The 27,947-nt window shown below is 43.3% G+C and overlaps 1 protein-coding gene and 1 long non-coding RNA gene across 2 annotated transcripts in view; one reads left to right on the top strand and one right to left on the bottom strand.

Moving 5' to 3' along the window:
* The window catches only part of PARM1 (prostate androgen-regulated mucin-like protein 1), a 105,278-nt gene that overhangs the window by 65,119 nt on the left and 12,212 nt on the right, over positions 1-27,947 (bottom strand). The window lies entirely within an intron of this gene.
* Positions 7,945-11,481, top strand: LOC148164906 (uncharacterized). Its single transcript, XR_015767414.1, has 2 exons — positions 7,945-8,124; positions 11,250-11,481. It is a non-coding gene; the product is annotated as an uncharacterized LOC148164906 (long non-coding RNA).

The raw sequence follows: 27,947 nt of genomic DNA on the forward strand, positions 1-27,947 counted from the left end.
GCGGGGATTTTACATTTTCAAATCACTATTTGCGAACAGAACAGGGAGCCTGGGACTCAGAGGGGCTCACAGGTGTCTCTACTGACCCCAGGTGACTGTGGGATGGTTTCTCCAACAGGAGAACAGGTTAAGTCTCACTAACTGGTTAACTCTTAATGGTGCAGATGGCCTCTGAGGAGAAGGATGAACTCAAGCAGCCAGGAAGACATCAGGGACACAAAGACAAAAGACAAGGTAGGTCTTGGAAGACGGCTTGACTAGAAGGTGAAGGATCAGGGGGGAAAGGGAAGCCGGAAAGAAGCAATAATTCAGTGCCCATGAATTTCCAGGCACTGGTTCTAGTTCAAAAGGCAAACTCTCTGGGGCCTAATGTACTAAATGAAGACAGGAAAAGTAGTGGGAGAGAGGAGTAAATGGGAGGGAGAGGGAAGAAGTGGGGTGAAGTGCCATGGGCCCTGGAAGCCATGCACCTGAGCAGGAGCAGATGCGTGACCAGGGGCACTCAGCTGCGGCCAGGCCACCAGCACATGGAAGGACACTCTCCCACCGGGGTCCCATGGCTGGACGCGCCTGCATCCCACGGCATCCCTGCATCACGGCGCTCCCCTAATAATGACCTTGTGTCACCCAGAGATGCGAGAATGATGTACATACCCCCTGCTTTGTTTCCTGAGTCAGGAAACCATGCGTTTCAGAAAGATTTCCCCCATAAAAGAGTTAGGGGTTAAGATTTCCAAAACACTCTCCATAAAAGGATAGAGATTTTTGTTTTCCGAACGACCTCGTTTCCAGACCACTGTCAGTAACAAAAGCCTCACTCTGCTATGAATCTCCCAGCATGTGAGGGACAGTGCAGGTCCCCCTCGATGAACCTCTCCTGGTGCCCACCTGTCATTGGCTCCTCTGGTTTTCTTCCCACAGAGCATAAGATTCTGAGCTGTCATCGTAGAAACATGACAGTATCTGGTCCCTGGAACAATTTTTTGTAATGACGTTAGGGGTGAGGTAAAGCAAGGGAGACCTGATTTTCTTCTCTTGGTAAAGTGTTAGTGGAAAAGTAGGAAAATATGCATGAGACTAGCAAGTGTACTTTATGGGGTCAGAGCCCAGAATCCTCTGAATAGTGAGCTGATTGACTCCAGAGGTGATAATGATTTTCTGTATAGAAAGAAGTAGAACTAAACTCTATATGTCTTAGAATAATGGCAACTTAATTCAGGCATATCATTGGGGAAATTGCCTTAGAATTTTTTTCTTTTAAAGCTTGACTGAACTTCTCAGAAAATATTCCTGAAGGAAGTGTTTCTGAAAGTCACCCTGGAAATGGAGGGCCACTGCCTCTGGACTAAAGTTCACATTCACCAGTGATGGCCCGGTTTGAAACCTTAATCCCAGGTTACAGCAACTTGATTTGAAAAATACACTCATGCACTAAGATTGAACAGGGGTGATCTACGGATGGTTGGAAGAGTAAGCTGTTATTTTTTTAAAAGTTTGCTTGTTTGAATTTTCTAATTTTCTCTTTTTAAAAAAGATTTTATTTATTTATTTGAGAGAGCACGCGCATGAGCTATGGGGAGGGGCAGAGAGAGAGGGAGAAGCAGACTCTCTGCTGAGCAGGGAGTCCGATGTGGGGCTCATCATGGCCTGAGCCGAAGGCAGACGTTTAACTGAGCCACCCAGGCACCCCGAGTTTTCTAATTTTCTATAAAACATATAAATTGCAAGTGTAATTATGCAAAGCTCATTAAAAAAAGAAAGAAAGAAAGAAAGAAAGAAAGAAAAAGAAGAAAGAAAGAAAGAAAGAAAGAAAGAAAGAAAGAAAGAAAGAAAGAAAGAAAGAAAGAAAGAAAGAAACTACACCCAAGCCATTGTGGGAGGGTTGATTATACAGGGGTTGGTAAACTACCAATTCACTTGTCTTTCCTAACTATATTAATCTAACCAATACAATGAATGGAGTCAAAGACGACTCGATACCAGTGTTTCCCAAGCTTCTTTGGTACATGGACGCCTGTGAAATGTCTGGCAAGGTTCAAAACCTAGTAAGAGACATCCTTTCCTTGTATTCACAGGCAGGCTTTTATATCTTCCAACTTCCTCAAAACTCACAAAGTCGATCAAGGAAATTGAGATCAGTGAACTACTGCTCTTGGAACTTCATATCCCATATTTTTGTTTTATTTTGTTTTGCTTTCCAGAAACAAAAACAAAATCATAATCTAGCTTGACTGGGACATGCCAAACTCTGATTAACTACATTGTCTGGTTATGTCTAATTAGAGCTCATTGAACTCTAATGCTAAGCTAAAGATGCTTTTAAGAAAAATGATACATCCAAATTTAATGTGCCTGATAGAGGCTGTAATCTTTCAAAAACTGGATGCTATGGTCCACCTGTTCTGGCTTTTCAGGGGCTCTGCTGACAATCAAAAGTGGGGGTGGGGGGTGGGAAAATGTGCAAATTATTCCCTGAGGAAGGAACATGAGCTGGTAGCATCAGCTGGATGGAGTCTTACTGACACACACAGTGAGCTGGTAGGGTTGTTCCTGTGTCCAGTGCTGCCCCTGAAACTCATCCCTTTCAGGCGATCAAATCGGGAGACTCTATGGTGGATGCAGCCACCTCCACATTCTCTGTTGATAAACCAAAACGGGGAGTGAAAAACTTCTGACAGGCTGGTATAGCCAATAAAAGTCTTCTATGTCTCCCTGTCTCCTGAAATGGCATGAACAGAGCCATACTGGCATCGGTATGGAAGTCTAGAAAGCTGGACACATTCCCAGTGGTCTTTCCCCCAGCATGTCTTTGCTAGGTCAGGAGGCAGCTGGGGGTCCCAGGGTCCTGAAACCTGAGGGAGGTGGCCTGGGCTTCCTTGAGCCAGGAGAGAGGAGAGAGCCAGAATCTGCGGTGCGTGGACAGTATGGGTTTTCTACGCCTGAAAAAAGTAGTGTTCAACTCAATGTCCAGCTTGAGGCTTATACCACGGTAAGAGGGTCTGAGGGAGGATCGGAGGTGATCCAGACCCCACAGCAGGACTTTGTCTTCAATTCGTACTCCCATCCAGGACTCAGATGCAGATGAGGAGACCTGACCCCCCTCCTCCAGTGCCCTCCAGGAGACACAACGTCCCCAGCTCTACCCCTGCACTGTGATTTAACGCTGGGAAATGCCTTGACTGCTTTCAAGATGCTGAGAATTTTATGCGGGAAACTGAAGTATTTTATATGCTGAGATCATTAACTCTTTCATACTCTTTAAAATCCGTTCACATTTATTGGAAAAATATGTTACTTTCTTCCACATATATTCTCTCCAGCATCGCCTAAATGGCAGATTTTGCTAATTACTCTGCTTCAAGTTTATGTTGCTTACATGGGTACCACGGTGAGAACATCCAGATTTTACACTCTGCTGATTGCAATACAGAAGCAAAAGCAAAACCAAAAAAATTCAAACCAACAAAAATATTGAATAAAGCTTCTAAAAGCATTGTGGAAATGGGAAAGAAGGAGTAAATTTAAATACCTACTGTGTGCTGGGATTGTAGTAGGTACATTGGTATACTATTTGTTTAATCTTAAGAATAACACTCTGAGGGGGCGCCTGGGTGGCTCAGTTGGTTAAGCGTCTGCCTTCGGCTCAGGTCATGATCTCAGGGGCCTGGGATCAAGCCCCGCATCGGGCTCCCTGCTCATGGGGGAGCCTGCTTCTCCCTCTGCCTCTGCCACTTGCCCTGCTTGTACTCGCTCTATCTCTGACAAATAAATAAATAAAATCTTTAAAAAAAAAAAAGAATAACACTCTGAGGTATTACTGTCTCATTATTTACAAATGAGGAAAATGAGGCTCAGAGAAACAAAGACCATTTAGCAGATAAGGGGCAGGACCAACGTTTTCAACTGTCACCTGCCCGAAAGCAAAGCCCATGCCTTCTCTGCCACGCTGGGCCAGCTCCCAGACGCCCCTCAATTCTAAGCCAAAACTGTAAACTTTCGTTTCACCTCTCAGCCTGGAAACACAGTGCATCATCAAAATTACATCATCAAGGACTTTATATTTAAAATGAAGTAATCCAGAGGACACAGAGGTACCTGTTATGTTACCAGGCTCAGACTGAGTCTGCGTTACTTTCTTAGGGTCTCTGTCGATCAGAGTAAGAAATCGTGGAGTACTACTACTTTGAGTGTTTACCCGAAGAGTTTTCACAAGGGTGTTAAAGTAAAAGATAAGTCCCTCAAATATGACTCTTGATTCTAAGAAGCTACTTACAGCAGAATGTCAGAGCTCCTAACACTATTGAAGAGCCGCGCTACAAACACAGAATTTTGAGAACATTCAGATTCAACTGTGATGTTTAAAAAAGGCAAAGATTTCAAAAAGGTTTTAACTTAGATTTGCGCTTCTTTCTGAAGTTATCTTATTGTTATGAGACCTATAAACATGCAACTCAATGATAAACAGAGGAGTTCGGAGGGAAACAGAGCAGTTTCAAAACCAAGGGGACATATCTGGTTGAAAAGGAAATAGTGTCACAGGCATTTTTTGTTAACGTTGTAAACAAAACAAAACAAAACACACAAATCCAGTATTTAGGGCAAAGGCCAGGGATCCCTCACAAGGGCACAAGAGGTGGATGGTCGGGAGATTCCAGAGCTGAGTGGCAGGGCCTTAGCTTATCCTTCCTCAGCTCTGTGGTTCCTCAGGAAGGTGGTGCAGGCAGCCTCACTCCACCCGGCAACCAGGCAGGACTCAGGGATTTCAATGTTTCCACCCCACTGACCTGCTCCAAGACAGGGACATGATGTCCTCAAGACCCCTGCTCACCCCTGCTCGCCCTTGTACACCCCAGCCCAGCCCCTACTACCTGTGACCTCAAGGAGCTATAGGTGAATAAAGAAGGATCTGTGACAAGAAATCATTATGCTGGTGGCTGTCCTCTGGTCCTGGTGGGGAACAGCACCAGCCAGCTACTCTGTGAGGCAGGAAGAATGTGTTCTGATACCTCAGACTTCTCGGAAACCTTGAGGACTTTCTCCTGGAAAGAAAAGGGCAGCCCCAGCTGGGAGAAAATTAGGATCGGGTGTAAGGTTATTAAAAGGTGAAGCCAGCCCCTCGTTCACCCCACCCGTGGAGGAAGGCGATGGAATGAACGATTCAGCAAAGCGGCACTCAGAACCTCAGAGCTGGCCTCCCCAACCTCTTCATTTTCAGGTAAGCAACCCCAGCTCAGAAACAGGACTGCATTTTTATCAAGCCTAAAAAGTCGCGATTATCAGATGTACCATTACTTTGTGTACTGGGAAGAGAGGCAAAATGCTGCTGACAAACCATGATAGGCCATCGACCGTGAGATGCATCCAGGTCCAGAGGTGGTAAATGTAAAGAACAAAAGGTGAGTGTCTTTTCTTTTGTTAAAGATTTTATTTATTTGAGAGAGAGAGAGAGAGAGAGAGAGAGAGCGCGCACAAGCAGGGGGAGCTGGAGAGGGAGAAGCAGACACCCCGCCGAGCAGGGAGCCCGATGCGGGGCTCCATCCCAGGACCCTGGGATCATGACCTGAGCCGAAGGCAGACGCCTAACCGACTGAGCCACCCACGCGCCCCATGAAGTGAGTGTCTTAGAACTGATGAGGTTTGAAGGCCACTTGCCTCCCAACGCCACCTACTCAGCCTTTGGGTGTCCTTTTTGTCCTCTGCTGCACGCTGTAGCTTCACTTTACAGATACAGGAGCAGGAGTCCAGTCACTGGGTGACTCACTCGGTCTCTGAGCTGATGAGAAGCAGAGGTGGGGCCCCAGCTACACCCCGACCCCTACTGGTGGCCCCCACAAGTCTATGCGGCCTCTACTTCAAGGTACTGATCTCTGGCTCTGGAAAACAGAACTACATTTGTCTGTAGAACATTTGCCTCCTGATTAGGTTTTGCTGGTGGTAACATAAAAATCAAACTGCTGTCCTGAACACATGGCAGTGGGTTGGAAGCCGGCAGGGTAGATATTTGCCAATGGGGAAGACAGTGCTTCTGGATTGAAAATGCACTCTGGAAAATCTACTAAGATCACCCACATGCCTGGCAACTGAGGAGCTACTCATGGCAGTTAGATTTGATGTTTCCCTCGATCTGGACTTAGTGGAATGTGGAAGGGGGGTGAGAATGACTTGATTTTCTGCAGTCCTAGCCCTTCCTTCCCCAAAGCTGGCTAAGAGTCCTCCACAAATCCTGGGCCACCGTGTACATGGCGGAAGCTTGCCCTGCTTGTCACTAAAAGCTGTAGTAGCTGGCATGTGAGTTCTGCAGCTCCACGTGGCCCAGAATCCCCTCAGACTTGAGAAGAGGGCCAAGGCCACATGGGAAGACGGCCCCCTCTTCAGTGCCTCCTCTGGTCAGGCTGGCATCAAGGCATAAATTAGGCTTGGAAGAGAATGATCTGGAATGTCTCATCTGGCTGGTGCCCCAGGAACCCCTGTGTATCACTTGGCTACATACCGTCACTTCTAAGTTTAGCTCAGGGAGGCATGGCCTCTAATTCCTCACGTGGGGACAAGCCCCTTTTAACTCAGAGCATTCCAATACCTGGATTGCAGGTGACTGCACATAATGTCCCTCTCATCCCCTCCCCACCCCTCACCCCCAGGGCCCAGGGCTGGTCATCTGGCCGTGAACCGCCTTGCTTTCCCGAATATGCCAATGCCTTAGACAAGGAAAAAAAAAAAAAAAAGGTTTCTCCCAGATTCACTTGGCCCCTTGTTAGGAGCCCTGGGAGCTCAGCCCACAGATGTCAAGATGTGAGTGAGGTGCACTGTGACCTCAAAAGCAGCGGGAAACAAAACCCTGCTGGGCCCTGGCCACTCTCCGGTTGCCTGGCCTGATGGCAAGCTGTCAAAGAGCACCCAAAAGAGAAGAAGCGGCCAGGCTGCCCGTGCAGGGACAGGTACAGAGGCAAGCCTCCCCACAAGGTATTCGCTCCCATCATGCCAACGCCACGTCTTGTGGCCTTTGTCTTCTTGTCGCTCCCTGCCTCGGGAAGAAAAGAAACCCTCGAGGAGCCATGCTTTCTGACCCGTTGCTTAAGAAGATGTATCATTCCCCTGAAGACACTGTTTTCACAAGCAAGACAGGCCCTTCAGCTCTTGGGATGAAATGTGAGGCCATCTGCCCCCACCTCCCCGCCATGTTCTCTGGAGGACCCCTGCATGACTCAGGAAGGCAAGCCACACAGGCCAGCCCTGGAGCAGATGGGGGAGGCAATAGCATTCAGATTTGGTGTCTGCATGGCAGTAACTTGGATAACACAACATTCCAGAGGCTCTGCATTTAAGTGCCTTCTTGTATGTTCTGTAGGAGGTTAGGTTTGCACATTCCTTCCTAACACCGCCGACAGACCCTCTTTAAGCTACTTAACAGCCAGGAAGGGGCTCTGGACCCCTCAACGTGACCACAAGGGGCCTGTGAGCTGGGCTCCCTCTGGGTAGTCCTGAATGTGAGCCGAAGCAGCTGGAGGCTAACGGGCCACTCCTCCGCACCCTCGGCCTTGTCACCAGCGGAAGCCCTATGTGCGCCCCCCGTGGCCACCTTGACCACAGCCACCTGCCCCAAGAGCCGGCAGCCACACGTGGTTGACTTCTGGCCTGAATTCCATCTAATCCTGTTCTCTGTCTGGAAGGTTATTTCTATTCCTGAACATGAACAGCTCTGGCAAACTAGCTCATAATCTACTATTGTCTTTCGCAGCGTTTCCTTCCTCTTCTTTTGCAAAGAAATATTTTTACACTTGTGGTTTTTCACTTGAGTTATACATTCGAAGCATGTGGTGATGCTGCAAAATTGCCAGTATCCAAGTTCTCTGTCCCCCGAGTTTCAGGTTTAAGTGTTCTGGCATGGGGCAGGGACAGCGAGACAACATGAGTGTCACACCTCCAGACATTAATCATGTCGTTGGAGATTGTCTCACTTCGTCGCAGCACTGCTTAAATACGGAGCGCACTGCTACACTCAGAAGGAACAGAAACCGAAATCCTGCAGATCTGCCTGTATTTCTACAATACGATTTTGACACCCTCCCAAACTTGAGCTTTGCTTTAATTCAGTCTGCTGAAATCACATCACGTATTTTGCTACCTGTGAGTAATGGGGAGACAGAAGTAAACGATCAAAAGGAAGTTTTTTGTTTGTTTGTTCTGGGAAAAGAAAAAGAAGGAAAGAAACTGGATGCAAAATTGGCCAAAGAAAGCACAGTGGACAACTGATCCTAAACTGCCTTTTCTCTCTGCAGTCGGCAGAACCACATCAGGGGGAGGGCGGCTGATTTCACAATTAATTACTGTTTCAGTTCATTTAAGTGCCAGTATTATTTTTCCTTCCTTTTCCTTCTTCTTTGCACACTGACAAATAGAGTATGACATGGGAAAATTTCAAATCTCTTTTGAGGTTGAGATGGTATAGAATTCAAGAAGCACAGAAGTCTTATTACAGAATACAATACCCACATAAAGGGTGGGGCATAAAACCAGAATAAATCGACTTTCTTATTTCCTGACCTGTACAAACTTAATTATCTAGACCTGATGTTTCAGTAATCTGATTTCCAAATGATGCAATGTTCTTTTCCTTAATTTTTTCTTGCGACAAATGCTCTAATTTTATTTGTAGCATTTGGGGGAAAGGAAAGTTCAGTGTCTAATTTTTCTGATATATTTAGAGCTATTTTCCTCTGCTTTCTAGGAGACAAAATAGAGAAACAGAAATGGGAATCACATTCTATAAATAAATTATGGTTCGCTTGTCTTTAAATATCATAAACTGCTGAAAAGAAATGAAGTCATAGACATAGATTAGTTTTATTTTGAAAGCTGGGTAAGAGATGACGTTGAAAGTAAAGAGTTCTGCAAGAAGGAAAATAAAAAGTGGGAAAAAATCCTGGGAAGACTTCAGAAATAATGAAACCCCTAGATATCCTCCCCGGCCTCTTCCAAAACATCAGAATCCTATGTTTGCTGCTTTACCCACTGTGCTGGTTTGGATACTTAAGTAAACCACCAAAGTGCTGGGGTTGTTAGCTGACAATCCGGAGCTGTGCTGCTTAATAATGGCTACATTTTGCCCAATATTCTAGCCACTGTTTCACCTTCTTGGTATATTAAAATATCCCCCAAGGAAAAACCACAAGTTAAATAACAACAGAACAAGAGGACTTTAGAGGTAGGCATGGATTTGGTTGGATTTTATGACCTTCTTTCATGTCCTTTCAGAATTTATTTTTAGAGGAGTTGGGAGAGTCAAAATGTGTTAGCTTATGAAATTTTTTTTGGAACTGAAACCAAAGGGGGGGGAAAAAAAAGAAAACAACTTTGAACTTAAGTTTTCACCAGCTTGGCCCATGTGCCAAGGTCAACCTCTGCTGGCTCCCCTGACATGCTCTCCTGCTTCGTGCTCCCCATGACAGTCTGTCTCTCTGCAGGCTGGGCGCTAAGGTGTTCCCTTAGCCAAAGCCAGCTGGAGAAACGGAACTACTGTGAAGATAATTTTAGGTCAGAATACAGGCCCAAACCCAAAACTGGTTCTGCTCAAAATTGCCTCACTGTTCTCATTTCATCACTTGGCTTTGCATGGAGAGACACTGCTCCGGGACTTACCAAATGACAAACCACCATGACATTCCCCACCAAGAGTAATGCAGAGTGGAGACTGAGCTTATCAGTTTTTGCAAAGCCGTGCACACCTGGATATGTCAATGTGAATGAATGTGCTGGACTGGCACAGAGGGAAATAAAAGCCTCCTGTAGTTAGTTGATCTTCTTGACCTAAACTGGCAGATTCACTGAATTTGTGTTTGTACTATACCTGAAGTTCTTACAACTGCATAAGGATTTTTGACTGGAAAAAGGACTTCTGCCCTGGGAAAGAACGGCCGGGTAGAGTCTGGGTAACAAACCATCTGCAAGACTGCATGCCAAATTCTCAAAGCTTGCTGTTTCCAGACCCCAAAGCTAATCAATTTGGGAGGAAATTAGCTCATATAATATCAACCCGGTAAGGCCAGTGGCCACGATCCAGCTGCTGGATGTGAAATCACTTGGAATCTGCTCCCAGTCTGTAACATGCCAAGGTTATGGATGTAACCAAATCATCTGGACAGGAGTCAAATAAGGTGAATGCTGATAGTAGAGGTGCCACTCAAATTGGAATCAGATGGTATTGGTTTGATTGATGATGCTAAAGACTCCTTGATCAAACTTTAGTCAGGCTCCTCCGGGTCCTCTTCTCAACTAGTCCTTGACCTTGGGGTCCTTCCTTCCCCTTCTCATCCTGTCTGTACCTGCTTAGCCCAGTCTCAGCAAGAATCCTGCCAAGTCAGTTTAGTGAGAATCCCTTCCACCTTGATACCTGATCACCTTTGGTACCTGACCAAGTTCCTCATTCCTCACCTTTGATGTTTTAGACATTTACTTATACATGTCTTTGGCCTACCTTCAGCAAGGTTCCGGTGAGGTCAGTTTAGCAAGAATCCCCCTACCCTTGATGTGTCCTCTTAGTGATTTTCCACCCACTGCCCCTACACCCTTGGCTGGCAAACCCAACGTGTCCTTGCTGTATTTGGAGTTGAGCCTGATCTCTCTCCTCCGACTCGATAGTCTTGGCACCTACTGCAACAGTCTTGAATGAATTCTTCCTTACCATTTTGACACATGTCGGAATAATTTTTTCATTGACGGTAATGACTGTGATGCTATAGGAGCCAGAGGTCAAGCATTTTGGTGATATCAAATATCACTGTCTGCTTAGCGGGGAGCTTAAGTTTTCCTTTATGTGATTACTTTGTTTAAATAAACTTTTTTAAAAAAACTGTAGTTATTTATTTTATTTGCTTCCTCTACTGGTTTAACGAAGAGCCAACATTGAGTCTTTTAGTTTTGAGGCTTTCTTTTTAAATAAACTGTTTAGTTTGGAATAATTTTAGATTTATAGAAAACACTGGCTATTTTAGTTATGAGCCTTTACCTTTAAATAGACTGTTTATTTTGGAATAATTTTAGGTTTACAGAAAAATTGCAGCGATAGTACCAAGAGTCACCATATACTCCTACCCAGATCTCCCCGTTGTTGATATCTTAGTTTTGTTAGAACTAAGAAATCATCATTGGTACATCACTATGCATTACAAGTTTTTATTTAATTAAAATTGTTATTAATTAGACTTTATTCAGATTTTATCAGGTGTTCCATTAATGTTCTCTTTCTGTTCCAGGATCCTGTCCAGGTACACACTGCATTCGATGTTCACATCACCCTAGCCTCCTGCGGTCTGTGACAGCTTCTTGGCCTCTGCTTGTTTCTGTCACCCTGATGGCCATCAGGAATACTGGTGAAGTGTCCAGTAGAATGTCCCCCAATCTGAGTCGGTCTGATGGTTTTCTCATGAGACTGGGGTTATGGGGTTTCAGAAAGAATATCACAGAGGTGAAGTGTCCTTTTCATTACATGGTCATGTTTTTTGTGATTATTTTGATTGTTCTGAGTATTACAAATTGGGCATCTTTTTTGCTCATTAATTTTAGAGCATGACTCTTCACGTTCCAGAGCTATCCAAGGGGAAACCCACTACCCAAGGAAGTAGTGAGAAATTTTACCAGAGGTTTCATGGTGGAAGGTGGGGAAGGGTAAGGAGGAGAATGTTGCATGGCGTATGACAGAGTACAAGTTAATGGAAATCCTCACTGAGGGGCACCTGCGTGGCTCAGTCGGTTAAGCATCTGCCTTCGGCTTAGATCATGATCTCAGGGTCCTGGGATGGAGCCCCGTGTCAGTCTCCCTGCTCAGCGGAGAGTCTGCTTCTCCCTCTCCCTCTGTGCTCTCTCTCTTGCTTTCTCTTAAGTAAATAAATAAAATCTTTAAAAAAAAAAAAAAGAAAGGAAGGAAGAAAGAAAGAAGGAAAGAATGACAGAAAGGAAGAAAGAAGGAAAGAAAGGAAGAAAGGAAAGAAGGAAGAAAGAGAAAGAAAGAAGGAAAGAAAGAAAGAAAGGAAGAAAAAGAAAGGAAGAAGGAAGAAGGAAAGAAGGAAAGGAAGGAAGGAAGGAGGGAAGGAAGGAAGGAAGGGAGGGAGGAAGGAAGGAAGGAAGAAAGAGAGAAACCCTCACTGCTATCCGTGGTCCCTTGTATGCAGGAAGGTCAGCTTCTGCGGCCTCTATATGCCCAGGTGGCCTCTGGAGCCCGCCAACTCCAATCTGCACCCCAGATCCCCCCAACTCTCTTCTTTATGCATTTGTACACCCATCATCTGGCTCAGCAAAGGCCATTCCGAAGACCCATTTGCACAAAAGTCACCTAGGGATAATAAATAAATCATTTTTTCAATCACCATTTTTTCTTTTATATAAAGAGAGTTTATTATAATTTTTTCTACACACAATCTAGTAAGCAAAAAATGACTTAAAAAAAAAAAGTCCACCCATGCCAGATGAACTGGAAAGTGGAGGCAAATTGTCCTGGCCCTGGTATCTGGGGGGCAGGAGGGGGGGGGGAGTAGGAATTTATTTTGCCTAAAGGTTCAATATTGCCTTTCTTCACAGTCACATTCACAGGCAATCCCACATTCACCCGTTTACTCTGCTGCAGCTATTTGCCACCCAGTCCCCCTCTCTGTGTCCCAGACAGTGTTCAGGCAGGACTACCCCTAAATTCCCGGAGAAGTGGAAACGAGTCTAGAGATCAGGAGGACACGCCATTCAGTCATTCGTTCCATCACTCGACAAAAAAATCATTCCTTGTGCTTAGTTGGGAAATCGGGTAGTCCCTGCCCTTAATGCAGCTTTTATTTCTTTATGTTTTAAGTCAACAGATGTTTTCTAAGCTCCTACAAAATGTCTGGGACTGGACCAGACCCTCGAAACAGGTAATAAATAAAACAGACACAGTCCTGACCTTCTTAGAATCTACAGTCTAGGGAGATATCAAATAAACATAAAACTAAGCTCATTTCAAGCTATGACAAGAATCACCATGACAGCATCAAGGAAGGATGCAATGAGACCTACTGGGTGTGTGTGTGTGTGTGTGTGTGTGTGTGTGTGTGTGTGTGTGTGAAAGAGAGAGAGAGAGATGTGCAGGGTGTGGGGAGCAGCAGATTTACTTTTTAACAGTAGAGGTCAGGGAATGCCTCTCCGGAGGAGTAAGATTTATAGGGGACCTGAAGGATGAGTAAATTAGTTAAGCTGAGGATGAAAAACACAGTTGGGGCTGAAAGGAATGTTCTAGAAACTGCAGAGGACAGTATGCTTGGAGCATAGAGACTCTTATGACCTCAGCAATCATGCAGGGCCAGGTTAAGACCATGTTCAAGGTTGTGAATGTTGTCCTCCCTGTAGGATGCATGGCAAGTGCTCAGGAGGGCAAGAGTGAAGTACCTCCTTCAGGTCTTGGAGGAGCCCTGTGTGAACTGTGGGTACATGCTAACTGACCTGGCTACCTCCCTTACCGACCACCCTCCTCCTTCTACACCCACACCCACATCTCAGGAAGGACAGCAAGGCAGCAAACCCGAAGATCAGCTCCCTGATACCACGTGCCATTCCTAACCAGGGTCTGATACAGATAAAGGCTGAAGTCTCCCTCTCAGAAGAAGGAAAGAGCTACATCTGTAGACTGGGCACCATACCAGTCCCCTGAGCATGGCTGCCTCTGAATTCAAGGATAACAATTTACACTGGTTCTTGCAAAGACTTGTGTCTATGCCCCACCATCCCTTCTCAAGCCATAACTCTGCTAATTGGTTCAATAGCCTCCGTTTTCCAATGATAATCTGGGCTTGTGTTTTGTAAATAGTAAAATAAGGTTCATATTTTTGTCGACAGTTTGGTTAACAACCAGGCAAAGCCACAAAAAAAATAATAATAGTATAACAACAACAACAAAAGCACTAGTTATGAAAAGAGTGGTGCTCAGCATTTTGTACCAAATGAGCTGCTGCCGATACATAATGCCCCCACTAGCATCTGTCAAAACCAGGGACTAAATTTAATATCTGTCAATGAGTTATGGATTACTGGGGATCTACTGGGTGCAGCAAGTGTGTGAGAAACAAAAGGAGCAGAAATGTTTATGGTGGGGGAAAGAGAGGTGGCCCAAGGCTCAGATCCTACAAGGCTTATGCAACAGGAACATTCCAGGGTGGAAAGGATAATCCAACCAAACTTTAGGATAATAAGAGCCTTGCCCAGGGAGCAAGAAGACCTGTGGGTTCTAGCACTAAGTTTGTCATTAACTATCTGTGTGACCCTGGGCAAGTCAATTTCCTTCTCTGAGCCAACATCTCCACATTAATATAATGGTGTGTGTGTGTGGGGGGGGGAGTCTGAAGAATGTTTATATAAATCTCTAATTTGAATTTTCTATGATTCCATGATGCTAGACCTCCATTGTCTAATACAGTAACCACTAGGCACGTGTGGCCATTTGAATGAAATACAATTAAATGAAAATTCTGGTTTCTCAGTTGCACTAGTCACGTTTCAAATGTTCAACAGCCAGATGCAGGTGATGGCTGGTGCAGAAAGAGAACGCTTTCATCACTACAGAAAGCTTTATTGGACGGCACTGTTCTAGACCTTTTTCTTTAAAAGAGACTCTTGAGGAGTCTAACGCAAACACTATTCATGTTCCTAGTGATTGATTTTATTGTAGCATTAACTACTGCTACCACAAATACTACTAAGAGTTGACATTTATTGAGCACTCCTATTGCTAGAATTGTGCTATGGGCTATTTTGATTTAATCCACACAACAACCCTTAGAGGTAGGGACTGTTATTTTCCATATTTATAAATGAGGAAAACAAAATTCAGAATGACTATGTAAGGGGTTCAGAGCCACATCCCAGAAGTGGCAGGGGGAGGACTTGAGCCCACTGACTGTCATAATCTAGAACCCCTGATGTTTTTACCCTGGCCCCAAGCTTGTTCTCTCCTCTCACCGTCTTACGACCAAGCCTCTTGGGCTCCTCACAGTCTCTCCTGGGATGGACACTGGGCCTTTGCACATGCTGTGTGTAGGATCCCCTTCCTCTCCTTTTCTCCTTTGCTTGGCAACTTCTTATTTATCCTTTAAAAACTAACTCAGATATCACTTGTCCATCTGCTTTGGGTTTCCACTACACTCCATTCATGCCTCAAACACAGAGCCCACGAGGTTCTGTTAGGACATCTGTTTGCAAGTCTGGTCTCCCAGACGGTCAGTGCATTCAAGATTAAGTCTGTGCCTCAATCATTTTTGTATATCCTCAGTTCAAAAAAGGTGCTGAGTCAATGTTTTCTGGACAAAAATACTAAATATATTTCTAAGATGAGAAGAGTCACCACCTTTTCCAACTACTCCAGCTGATCTAGATGCTTTCCATTTTCCCTGGAACTTGTAGTTTAGATGCATTCATTTAGATGCAAGCAGAGGGTTCTGGGACCTTCAGGCAGGGAGCAAAGTTAAATACATATCCACATATATAACTGATCATTATTTTGGAGACAAATCTCTCTGCAAGCAGGCTGTCATTTCTAGACAAGGAGATGCTGCCATTCCTACCAAAGCTGGTGAGGTCTTGTCCACACTGTCCACCAGGCACCAGGCCTGGGCAGTGTTCTGGACTAACTGCCTACATCTGCTCAGACACACTGCAGGCCTGGCAGGGTGCAGCCGGGCTGCTGTCTTGCTTCAACCCCTCCCCAAAGCAACAGGATCGCACATGCTTTATGAAGGATGTTAAAGTTATTCACAAGGGTCTTGGTGCATAGTTACAAAGAGACCTGGTAACCCCATACATTCTCGGCAGGAACAGAACAGCACTACCCCACTCCCTGCCCTGCGGCTCACCCCCCCCCCCGCCCCCGACAGAAAGCAGGAGAACAAAAAGTTATCCCTGCCTGCCCTCCCTTCCTCTAAAGTCATATAGGCACCTGCATTAAGAGTTCCCTTCTTGCTTCTGCATTTTAAAAGAGCTGAGTTAGGTCCAAATCTTCAAAACAAAACAAAACCCCTAATCGATTAACTGGGCAAACAAAAACAAAATCAGAGCTATTGACAGAACAATGAATAGGAAGAGAAATGTTAATTATTGAAGACCTCCTGTGTAGCGGCATTGTTTTGGGTGAATTAATCTCTTGTAATCCAACAATGCTGAAAGGTATATCGAATGATCACATTTTACAGATGGAGATATTGAAGCCCAGAATACAGGTGCTGGGCTGTATAATTAATTAAATAAATAATTAAAATAAATATAATTATTAATTATAAGAATAATTAAAATAATTTAAAAAGAGCCAGGGCTTCATGGCAGAGAGACCTGGGTTCAGATTTGGGTGCCACTAGCTCTTTGGCTTTGAACAAATTGTTGGATCTTCTCAAGTCTCTGTTTTCTCATTTGGAAATAGAGACCAGTAGTACCAACCTTCCAGGGCTGCCGTAGAGGTGGGTATGAAAATGTCCGTAAAGTGCCTAACACGGTATCTGGCACCTTATTAGATTTAATGTAAGTTCCCCCTTCCTTTGTCTGCTACATGGCTGAACAGGAGTTCAAAAGCAGGGTCATGGGCCCCAAACCCCAAGTTCTTTGCAGACCTGGAATGAGAACTTGACTGAGGTGTTCCTCTACCACTAGCTGAACTTGAGGGGTTCTGGCAAACGTTCTCCCCATTATTTGATATATCTATGCCCAGTTTTAGGTCTTTTAGAAATCAAAATCAAAATACGTAAGTCATGCATCTCCCAGTGCATTTTAATGTACCTTCAGCACAGCCTGCTCATAAAAATGTCTCTACCAGCCACTTACTATCATAAAACTACTTAGGAAGAAGGTTTAATGTTGGCAAAAGATAATGGAATAATCACTGGGTTTCAGCTTCTACGGAATTTGCAAAAACCCAGTAAGACTTGGGTAGCAACAATAGCCTTTCTTGTCCTAAATCTCTCTTGTAGTCCCCCTGCTTTGAAGTAGGCTATGTATTCTTCTGGAAAGAAAAACAGAATATTTTTGTAAAAAGTTGTAGGCTGCATTTAGGACTGGGGAGGGTTTCAGTCTCAGTAGTTTTCTCACTGGCTGGAGGTATCTTTGTTCTTCGCTTGGTATGCTAAAAGATTCTGCACTTTTAGAAAAATTCTTCAAATCTAGACTCCAGGGAATGCACTGTTGATCCCCTCAAGGAATTTCTTCTGCAGACAGCTTCCTCTCCAATGCATGAGTCTCTGCAAAATGTGGTCTCACATTTGCACATATGTTGTCACATGACAACGCAGTTCCCAGCCTGTGCACCCCTTCCCTATGCTCGATGCCCTCAGAGCACTGTAAAAACAGCTGTAGTACAATGAGAAGGTGCAAAGTTGAAGTCGCGAGATCGGCACTGAGTTCCGGCTCTGTGCCTTTCACTGGGACTTTGGACACGTTGCCTCACTTCTTTGAGTCTCGATTTTTCTAATCTGCATAATGGGGGTATGAGCCAACTGAGAGCTAGTGAGGTTTGAGTGTCATTTTGCCCCAGAAAGCTCTGCGGAAACCGCAGGGACTATTCGAATGTGTTTATCAGAAGTTAAGGAGCAAGAGCCTGAAGACCTATATGCTTAGAGTCGTATTTTCCATTTTTAAATTGAAATTCATACTTGCCACTAGTCTGATTAATTTTGGATCAGGTATCTGGGAAGCTTAGAGTTTAAAGACTTTAACTAAATTAGTGGTTTCCAAAATACTAAGCCGTGCATTAAAGTGTGGCTTTTATGGCACTCTACAAAACAGACTGCAATGGAAAGAGTACAAAGTCAGGAAATCAGAATACCCATGACTTACTCCCAGGGCTCTCAGTGACCCACCACTTCAGTGACATGTCTCTGAACCATTCTTCCCTGACCCACCATGATTTCCTTATCTGTAACTAGAAAGGACAATCTCTGCCTTTCTGGGTGATCAGAGGGTGACATGGATGCACACAAGAGCAATCTGGACATTGGAAGCCATAGCTCGTGTAAACTCGAGGCAGCACTACTGTTAGGCTTATGCCATCCTCTAGCACCAGACCATCCTGAGGAGTCCTAAGGATCTTTAAAGAAAGAGTAAATCATTTAAGTGTAAAATGAATCACAGGATGAATGTCAGATATTCTTAACCTTATTAGGGACCCAGAGTTCAAGTAGTGGATGCAATCTATGGATCTTCTCCCAAGGGAAAAAGACACAAAAATACAAGCATGCAGTGTTGGGTACAATTTTAGGTGTTTCGTGGACTTCCTGGTGCTCATTTATAGATCATCTAGGCTTTGGTGGACCTCAGGTTAAGAGTCTGTTGCAGATCATAAAGAGCAGATCTCAAAGGTCATCTCGTTTAAGAATTTTATTTAACAGATGACACATGGACGCATGGAGCTTATCAGGGGCCTGGCCACAGATGTTAAATATAGTTTTAAAAACGTTGTTCTTCCATTTTTAAAAACTGACAACCCAGATTATATAGAGAAAGCTGTTATTTGGAATATTTTATTTACCCAAATATTTAATTTGTCATCCCTGTTAAATCAAGACAAGCTTATGCATATCTCATCCATTTTCCATACCATAAATTGAATTTATACCTTGAAAGAATGCTGTGTCGCAAGAAAGGATAGATTGAATTAATCCAATGTCCCATTTAAAGCCAAACTCCTAAAGCTTTTAGAAGGATACTTTATCCACCAGGGTTTAAACCTAAATTCTTAGATAAATTTTGATCTAACTATTAATCAGGCTTCCTGAATTTACATAGCACCTAGCTAATTGCCCATGTTTTGCCTGACTCCTCACCAAAAAGAAAAATCAAGTGTTGCTTAAGTCCGATGCTAAAAAAGCATATTCTTATACAAATAAAGCCAAGAAAATTTGCGAACAATATAATTTTCACATTAAGGAGTCCAGGTGATGAGAGCTAACACTTCCCTTGCAGATGGGGCTTTGGTGCCTGTTACTTGTTCAGTGTCATCACAACCAATAAAATTTCTCTCTTGTGGTGCAGTGGGGTTGGTTGTTTTCTGAATGCGATGCTAGAATATACCATCCGCGTCCCAAGTGAAAAGTAAATGAGCTGGTTTAGAACACTGAGTTTACAGCAAAGTCTGACCTACACATTGCTCACTGTGTAGTTTCAAAATAGCAGCTTTTTTTGGGGGGGGGGTCAGGCATTATAAGTCAAACACAGGTCACATTTGGGTTGTTAAAAACCTTATAGTGTAGGGGCACCTGGGTGGCTCAGTCGTTAAGCATCTGCCTTCGGCTCAGGTCATGATCCCAGAGTCCTGGGATCGAGCCCTGCATCTGGCTCCCTGCTCTGCGGGGAGTCTGCTCCCTCTCCCACTCCCCCTGCTTGTGTTCCCTCTCTCGTGTGTCTCTCTGTCAAATAAATAAAATATTTAAAAAATAAATAAATAAAGCCAGCAGGAACCATCTCTTTAAAACAAAAAACAAAAAACAAAAAACCTTATAGTGTGTAAAAGACAACCTACTGAATGGAAGAAGGTATTTGCAAATGACATATCTGATAAAGGGTTAGTATCCAAAATATAGAGAGAACATATACAACTTAACACCAAAAAAAAAAACAAGTAGTTTTTAATTAAAAATGGGCAGAAGACGTGAACAGACATTTCTCACAAGAAGATATACACATGGCCAACAGACACATGAAAAGGTGCTCAACATCACTCATCCTCAGGGAAATGCAAATCAAAACCACAATGAGATATCCCATATGTCAGAATGGCTAAAATCAAAAACATAAGAAACAGGTGTTGGCGAGAATGTGGAGAAAAAGGAACCCTCGTGCACTGTTGATGGGAATGCAAACTGGTGCAGCCACTGTGGAAAACACGATTTTCAAAAAGTTACGAAAACTTCAAAAAGTCACAAATAGAACTCCCATACGATCCAGTGGGTTATACCCAAAGTATACCATATGGGTTATTTACCCAAAGAAAATGAAAACACTAATTCAAAAAGTTATATGCACCCTTATGTTTACTGAAGCAGTATTTACCATAGCCAAATTATGGAAGCAGCCCAAGGGTCCATTGACAGATGAATGGACAAAGAAGGTGTGGTGTATGAATACAATGGAATATTACTCGGCCATAAAAAGAATGAAATCCTGACATTTGCAGCCACACAGATGATCTAGAGGGTATAATGTTAAGTGAAAGAAACCAGTCAGAGAAAGACAAATACCATATGGTTTCACTCAAATGTGCAATTTAAGAAACAAAACAAACAGAAAGAGACAAACCAAGAAAAAGACTGTTAACTATAGAGAACAGATGGTCACCAGAAAGGAGGTAGGTGGGGGGATGGGGGAAATAGGTAAAGGGAATGAAGGGTACACTTACCGTGATGAGCACTGAGCAATGTGTAGAACTGCTGAATCACTCTATTGTACACCTGAAACTAATATGTCACTGTGTGTTAACTATACCAGAATTTTAAAAAATTGGAAGGGAAAAAAAAAAACAACAAAACCTTTTCAGAAAGCAAAGAACATAGGTGCCCTTTCAAATCCAAGCCGCTACCATTGACAGTCTGACTAGACTAGGCACAGCTGAAGAAAGAAGAGAAATGAGGTCACTCTGGCTAGCACCGACCTGGTGAAGTCCTACCTGGCACATGTCAGTGGGGACCGTGTCTCTAGTTCAAGTTTTCTGGGCCTTCCTAGAAACCCAACCACAATGAAGTCAAAGAGAAACTGGGTCTTTTCCCTAGAACTCCTGTGTTTTCACGCCCCATCTCAGAAGGCTTTTAATTTTCCTGGGGTAGCTCCTGCAAAAATAGTGAATGATCTCTTCCCACCAATTCTGAGAAGCATTTGTTGTGGGGATTGAGCCTTAGAGCTTCGGAGGTTCCATTCCAGATCTGCTCCGAGTTCCTGCCTCGAGTGCCCTGTCTCAAGCAGCTGCCAAGGCCGAGCTTGGAGAGGAGGCGGTGGGGCGGCTGGGCCAGTCACGATAGAACGGGTAGCCTCCACAGTGGCCAGCTTGACTTGCCAAGGGAGACAAGCTGTTTCACCACACCTGACCCACTCTCCTTCCTCCTCCTGACAGGCCCCTGGGGGTTCGAGCCCCAGCTGGCTCATCCGCTTTCCTTGGTCAGATGTCTCTGGAGAGGCCAGGATGTTCTCAGATGTCGGTGGTGGGGATCGTTTTTCAGACTTTAATGTTTCTTGTCGCTCCTTTCAATTCTGGAAGAATTATCATACAGAACAATCTTCCATGGAAAAGTTTGGTCATCCCAAACATGTGCCCCAAACCAGATACATGAGCTGGTTGACTTGCTCAACCCTTATATAACCTCAGATTTCCTGATTAACTCCTTTAATCTTAATTGTTTTAGAAAAAAATTCAAAGCTTCTAAAGCTCTTTACTCCTCGTCTCCTGGGCACCGATGTTGGGTCCCAGGCTGTTTTACCACATTGCTTTGGCAAAACAATGGCTCTCCCCGGGATTTTAAAAATATAATGAGGCCATTCTCTTGTTTTGTAACTTTTTATCTCAGCATGAACTCAGTTCTCATCAAGGAGCTTTGTTTATAGCCTTAAATTTTTTTTATTCCTTTGAGAATAACCCAAATCAATAACGACTTCAGATAGCACACCTCTCACTTTTCTTGGAATATTTCTCTTGCCTATATAAGCAAAACTATCTGAGTAATTAAATCTCCTATAAGAGAAATTGTGTTTTATCCAGGGAAAAGAACTTCAAATGTTGATTTTCACTCTGACTTGTAAGGAAAGCTATAATTCCAAAACAAATGACAGGGTAGCTATAGAACCAAATGAATGTCCATGTCCTACCTAATTAATATCCTAGTTACCAATCAGAAGATGTGGATGTATATGATTATAGCTAATTAAATATATAGAATATCCAGCTTTTTATGGGAGGAAGAGTTGAACTTCAGATATTATAGAAAATGTATGAATCCCTTGAATATTAATTTTCCCTGAAAAAAAATTCTTCCTCGTGTGACCTGGTCTCCTCCTTTTAAAATTCTTCTAATTACTTTGGTAAGGAAGGATGCAGGTAAGAAAGGAGGGAAACACACATCCTACCCGCAAATATACATATGTTACACACACACACCCACGCACACACACGCACACACACCTCACACTGGCAGTCCATTGTTCTAGAATGTCACGATTTCTCAAGTTTCCCATGTAAGATTCCTGTGACCTCCCATGTCCCACATCCAATAACACATTACACAGAAAGGGGAAAAGAGGTTTTTTTTTTTTTTTTTTTTTTTTTTAGGGAGGGGATCATGCTTTCCCTGCATATAGAGGATAGGCATCATATCTACAGGCAATGAGCTACACCAAAAAAGAGCAGAGGCTATTTTTTAATCCATGTAACTTTTTGCTCTTACTATTCTCTTCCTGACTCTACCTCAGGCAAAAGGTTGAAAACAATACAGTGTTAACCACAGCAGAGAAGAAGTGAAACAATGCCCTCAAATTTGCCCCATGCCTCCCAGAAGCACACATGCTACAAGTCATGCCAGTTATCAGAACGTTCCGGAAGCATCCAGAGTACTCTCAAAGTTATTCTGGCTACATAAGCAGAACTGCTATTGTTTAGTGCAACCCATTCTGTATTCTAAGGAGAACCATTAACAATCTCATTAATTTACACCATTGGTTTTCAATGAGGCTGATAAGTTTAGAAATATGTGAAGGCATTTCCTTCCCTCCCTTCTGTTTTTTCCTATTTTTCTTGTGTTGCTTGTCACAATGTCTGTAGGGTAATACTGTTACTTAGTGGTCAGGGACCAGGGATGCTGTCTCTGCATCCTATGTCCCCTCCAAATGCCCACAGCATTCTGTTTGAGAAACGCCTGATGTAAACGGTCTCAACCAGCCTTCTATCACGGAGAGCAATAAATAAATTAAAAAGTAAACAAGTAAAACCAAAAAATACTTGACGTGATTGCAGCTGCTATCTTGAGTAAAAGTCACTTAAAACTGATTAAACTATTAACTGCTTCTTTTACCATTGGGGGTGGGTCTTTCATGAACATGGCTTAGATCTGAGAATACTACAGCTGGCTTGGGGTGAATCGGGTCCTCGCAAAAAGATATAATGAAGCCCCAACCCCCAGGTATCTGTGAATGTGACCTTAGTTGGAAATCTGGTCCTGCCAGATATAATGAAATTAAGATGAGGCCATACTGAATTAGGGTGGGCCCTAATCCAGGATGACTGGATGGCTGGTGTTATTGTAGGAAGGGAATCTTGACTCGGACGGAGGGAAGACGGTCCTGTGAAGACGGAGGCTGAGATGGACGTTAATGCTTCCGCAGGCCGAGGAATGCCTGGGGCTACCCGGAACTGGAAGAAGCAAGGAAGGGCCCTCCCCTCGAGGGAGGCTTGGGAGGGAACATGGCCCTGCTGAAACCCTGACTTCAGACTTCCAGCGTCCAGAACAGCGAGAGAATAAATTTCTCTTGTTTTAAGCCATCCAAGTTTGTGGTAATTTGTTATGACAGTCCTAGGAAACTAAGACAATAGCTAATCTATATTTATCCCAAGCTTGGCAGTGTGGTATAGTCCAAGGGAGCAAGCAGTCTGCAGCAGGATGGGGGAGTGGTGTTTGGGGATAGGACGCTGGCTGGCATCCCCTGCTGCTGGGTAACCGAGAACACAGGGACCGGATCCCCCTTCTACCCAGGAGGGGACACTTTCTTTTGAATTCCTCTACCTATGCATCCTTTAAAGGACAATCTTTACTGAATTTCCTTGTCTAGAGGGAAATTTTATCTCATAAATATATGCAGCTAAGGGGGGCTGCCCAAAGACAGCAGGCTTGTTTGGAAAGCGATTATAATTCCTTTCCAAATGTCGCGAGCTGCTGTGGGATCCTGTGCAGGCGCATTGGATCTCCTCTCCTTTCTGTGCTTCCCTCGGGGCCTTCGATGGCCAGTGCATTCGCGGTGTCTCTCCCTGGGCAACTCCTTACCCACGTGGTGTCCCAGCTCCCAGGCCACTTTACACTCTCAGCAGGTTTTTGTCCGATAGGCCACCCCCGTTCTACCTGCCAATCCATAAATCACTTTCAGCTACTCTTAAGATAACGTGTTACTTCTCTCAGAGATCATGGAGCCTTCCAGCATCACGCTCAAGTGTTGGCGTGCTGGGAAACAATGTGGAAGGGGCTTTGGAGTCTTTGAAGTCAGGGGACACCTATTCCTTTATACATGAGATTTGTAATCTAAGTTCAGCCACAAATGAGCTGTGAGACCTTGAAGTCTACATGTTTGAGCTTCAGCTTCCTCAGGTCAGTTCAGTAAGTACTGAGCACCTACTGTGTACACACTCATACACGGGCAGGAGGGATACGAAACTAAGACTGAGATCCCTGCTCTCCAAAGGCCAGAAGTCTAAAGGGGTAACATATGCAAACAAGTGGAGGGGAAATTTGAACTTGCAGGCCAAAGAGAATTTTGGTTGGCAGAGAGTGGAGTATGGCATTCTAGAATGAGGAACTGGCAGGGGCAAAGGCCTGAAGGTATGTGGCAGGTGCTCCCATCCTGGGGAAGACTTCCCAAACAAGAATGATCTATTTGCTTCTCTAGCCTCTCACACTGTGACTGCCTGCACCACCTTGCTTTCCTTATGCCTCTAACTCAGATCTTAATCCACCTGCTAAGGAGTTTGGACTTGTTTCTGGAAGAAATGGGGGTTTCTGGAAGATCCTTTTTAAAAACTTTGAATAATGGAAAAATTTAATCATCTACAAAATGGGAGAGAAGAGTGTAATGGACGCTTACATACCCTTTGCTCAGTTTCAAGAACTACTAACTCATGATCATTTTTTTTTCCTGTAATACTCTCACTCCCTTATTATTTTGAAGCAAATCCCAGGCACAGTGGCACTTCTTATGTAAATACAACAGCATGTAATTCTTAAAGATAAGGGCTGTCATTGAAAATATATAGGCTACGTCATTGTCATACTGAAAATGATAATACATTAGTATCATCAAATGTCTAGTCAATGATTAAATTCACAATCGTCTCATAAAGGTCATAATTTATTTCCACAGTTTTGGTTTGATCCAAATAAGGCCCACAATCGTGATTGGTTGCTATGTCTCTTAAAGCTTCTTTTTCATCAATAAATCCTGACTTCCCATTTTTCTTTTAATCTCTCTTTTTTCCCTTGCAATCTATTCGCTGGAGAAATCAGTCTGTTTGTCATGTAGAGTTTTCTTGGTCTGGCTTTTGCTGGTTTCATTCCTGTGCTGTTATTTAACACCTTCTTTGGTCCTCTGTACCTCCTGTGACTTGATAGTTGGATGTGGAGGCTTGATCAGATGTGGGTTCCTTTCAAGGTGTCAAGGCTATTTCACAGGGGATGGGGTACCCTTCCACAGGAGATATAGTATCTGGTTGTGTCACACTTCACGATGTTGGCAGCCACTGACGGTCAGTGCCAGGACCCACTAATTCATCATGTGATGTAGTATGGTGCTGTTCTATTTCCCACCGGGCCATCTTCATTTACTAGCTGGAAAGCCTGTATAAAGATGGTCATCCCATCATCTAATATTTGGTCACCCACTGATACCCCTCATAAAATAAAGGCAAAAAAGATCAATCAATCAATCCACCAAGAACCTTAAATCTTCCTATTTATTATTTTTCAAAATAATTTGTTGGTTTGTTTGCATCCTCCAATAGAGACAAATGAAGTATTGTGTTATTGCTTTGTTTTTGGTATCATAATTAACTCATGAGTTTGAATAATGTAATAATGCATTGTAACGAATGTGTAATTCATTACAGTTGTAATGAATAATGTAATTCATTGCAGTTATCCTTACTGATGCTCAGTTTGCTCCATCTTTGGCCAGCGGGGGGCCTCACTGAGGGGTTCTGAGTCCTTTTCACAGGAGCCATGTTTGTCTTTGACAGCATCCTTGCTATCTGGTATGACGAGATATTCCAGGCTCATCTTTTGTATTTTCTAACTCACACCTGGAATTAACCACTTCTCCCAGAAGCCTTCATTCTTTTTGGTGGAAATGGGATTTAGCAGCCACAATCTGAGCACCTGGAAGACTCTTAAGCAGATTTAGGTCTGCTTCTGCTCCTTTGGAGGGGGGCAGGCAGTTTGGCCTGGCCTGAATGACTTCCAAAAGAGTGGCAAGAGACTGTGAGAAGGGAAAGAATGGCCAGTGACCATTTAGGAGTTACTGTGACAGGCTAGGAAGAGATGACAAGGGTCTCGATCAAGTCTGTAGGTGTGGGCTTGGGAAAGAGGATCAGAGTCAAGAGAAACTTTAGACACTAAATTCACATAGTCTGATTTGGCCATTCAAGACAGTAGGGCCTAAGGTGGGTAAAAGATGACAGACTGGGTTCAAAGCCTAGCTCTGTCACTTATCAACTGTGTGATCTACATCTCATTACCTAACTTCTGAGACTTGGTGACCTGAACTACACCATGGGATTGGTACAGTCTATCTCATGGAGTTGTTAGGAGGATTAGATGAAGTTGCAAATGAAATAAGCATCATATGATGTGTGATACCTACTACAACTAAAAATTACAAATGTGGAATCTCCATTCCACAACAGCATATTTAGCTTTATTTAGAATATGAAGGGGTCGGCCTATCTGCTCATGGACTATTAGTAATGGATGCTCCAGCATTTACCTAAACCACATTTTATTGATTATTTTATTGAAAAGATGCTATAACAAATTTAATGTTGCCAAAGGAAAACAAATCATATATTCTTCTGAGGGCTATTTTTTCTTATTTGATAGCTAAGATGATAGATTTCATTATAGAAAAGCTTAGAATAATGTTTTAACTTAAAAATTGCTGCCATAAGTGACAACCAAGGTATTGAAACAAAGTATCTCAAATACTGATCAGTTAAGTCAGAGTTTCTTAAAATACTATCCAAGACGGTTGTTCTGATCAATGATTTATGTAGCACTCTGTTTTTATAAAATATATTACTTTAAGTCAATTCCTTCCCAGAACCTTCCTGGCCCATTGTATCAGTGATATCCTGTAAACCTTTCTGAGGTTATCCGCTTTCCTAAGATGTATTTTTTGAGGGGTCCATCAGAAGGATTTCTTGACTCAAGATTTTGAGAACAGAAGTAGCTATCCAGCAGTTACAACAACTACATTGTTGATAAAGAGGGATTAAAATCTTGATAATATCTTTACTTTTTTAATTGTGAAGGCAATACAAACTATTTTAACAATGTCAGACAAAAGAAAAGGGCATAAAAAGTGAAAGAAACCCAAAGCTCACTTGCCAGAAATAACCACCGTATTCTTCTAAATGATTTTCTCTACAGGCACACACATAAAAATGTTTTAAATATTTCATCACAATGTACATTTATTCTGTAGCTTGCTTGTCTGATATAATTGTGAGATATAAAGTTACACTTACTAGTTCAATATATTGTAACCACTTAATGTGTTCATACATAAATGAACCAACCACCTCCTACTTCTAAGCAGTTGCTTGGTGTTGCCCAGTTGAATGAACATTGAATGTATGCTAGTTTATCTGACTAACACTTTATAGTTAGACATTTACATGATTTCCAATGTATTAAAATTTTAAAAAAGTTCTTTACCAAAACAAACAGACTCTGAATCAGTTCTGGGTGGGTGATAGATACATTCTTGTCAATTTCTGTGCCTGTTTATAGTTTCCATAATAAAAAAAAAACAGTGCTTGAGGGCAGCTTTTAAAAAACTGTTATAAGGGCACCTGGGTGGCTCAGTTGTAAGCGTCTGCCTTCGGTTCAGGTCATGATCCCAGAGTTGTGGGATCAAGCCCCACATCGGGCTCTCTGCTCAGTGGGAAGCCTGCTTCTCCCTCTCCCACTCCCCCTGCTTGTGTTCCCTCTCTCGCTGTGTCT

The sequence above is a fragment of the Eumetopias jubatus genome, unplaced genomic scaffold (assembly GCF_037043125.1).
Source record: "Eumetopias jubatus isolate StellerSeaLion01/CBP00866 unplaced genomic scaffold, mEumJub1_p1.0 scaffold_2, whole genome shotgun sequence".
NCBI classification, from domain to species: Eukaryota; Metazoa; Chordata; class Mammalia; order Carnivora; family Otariidae; genus Eumetopias; species Eumetopias jubatus.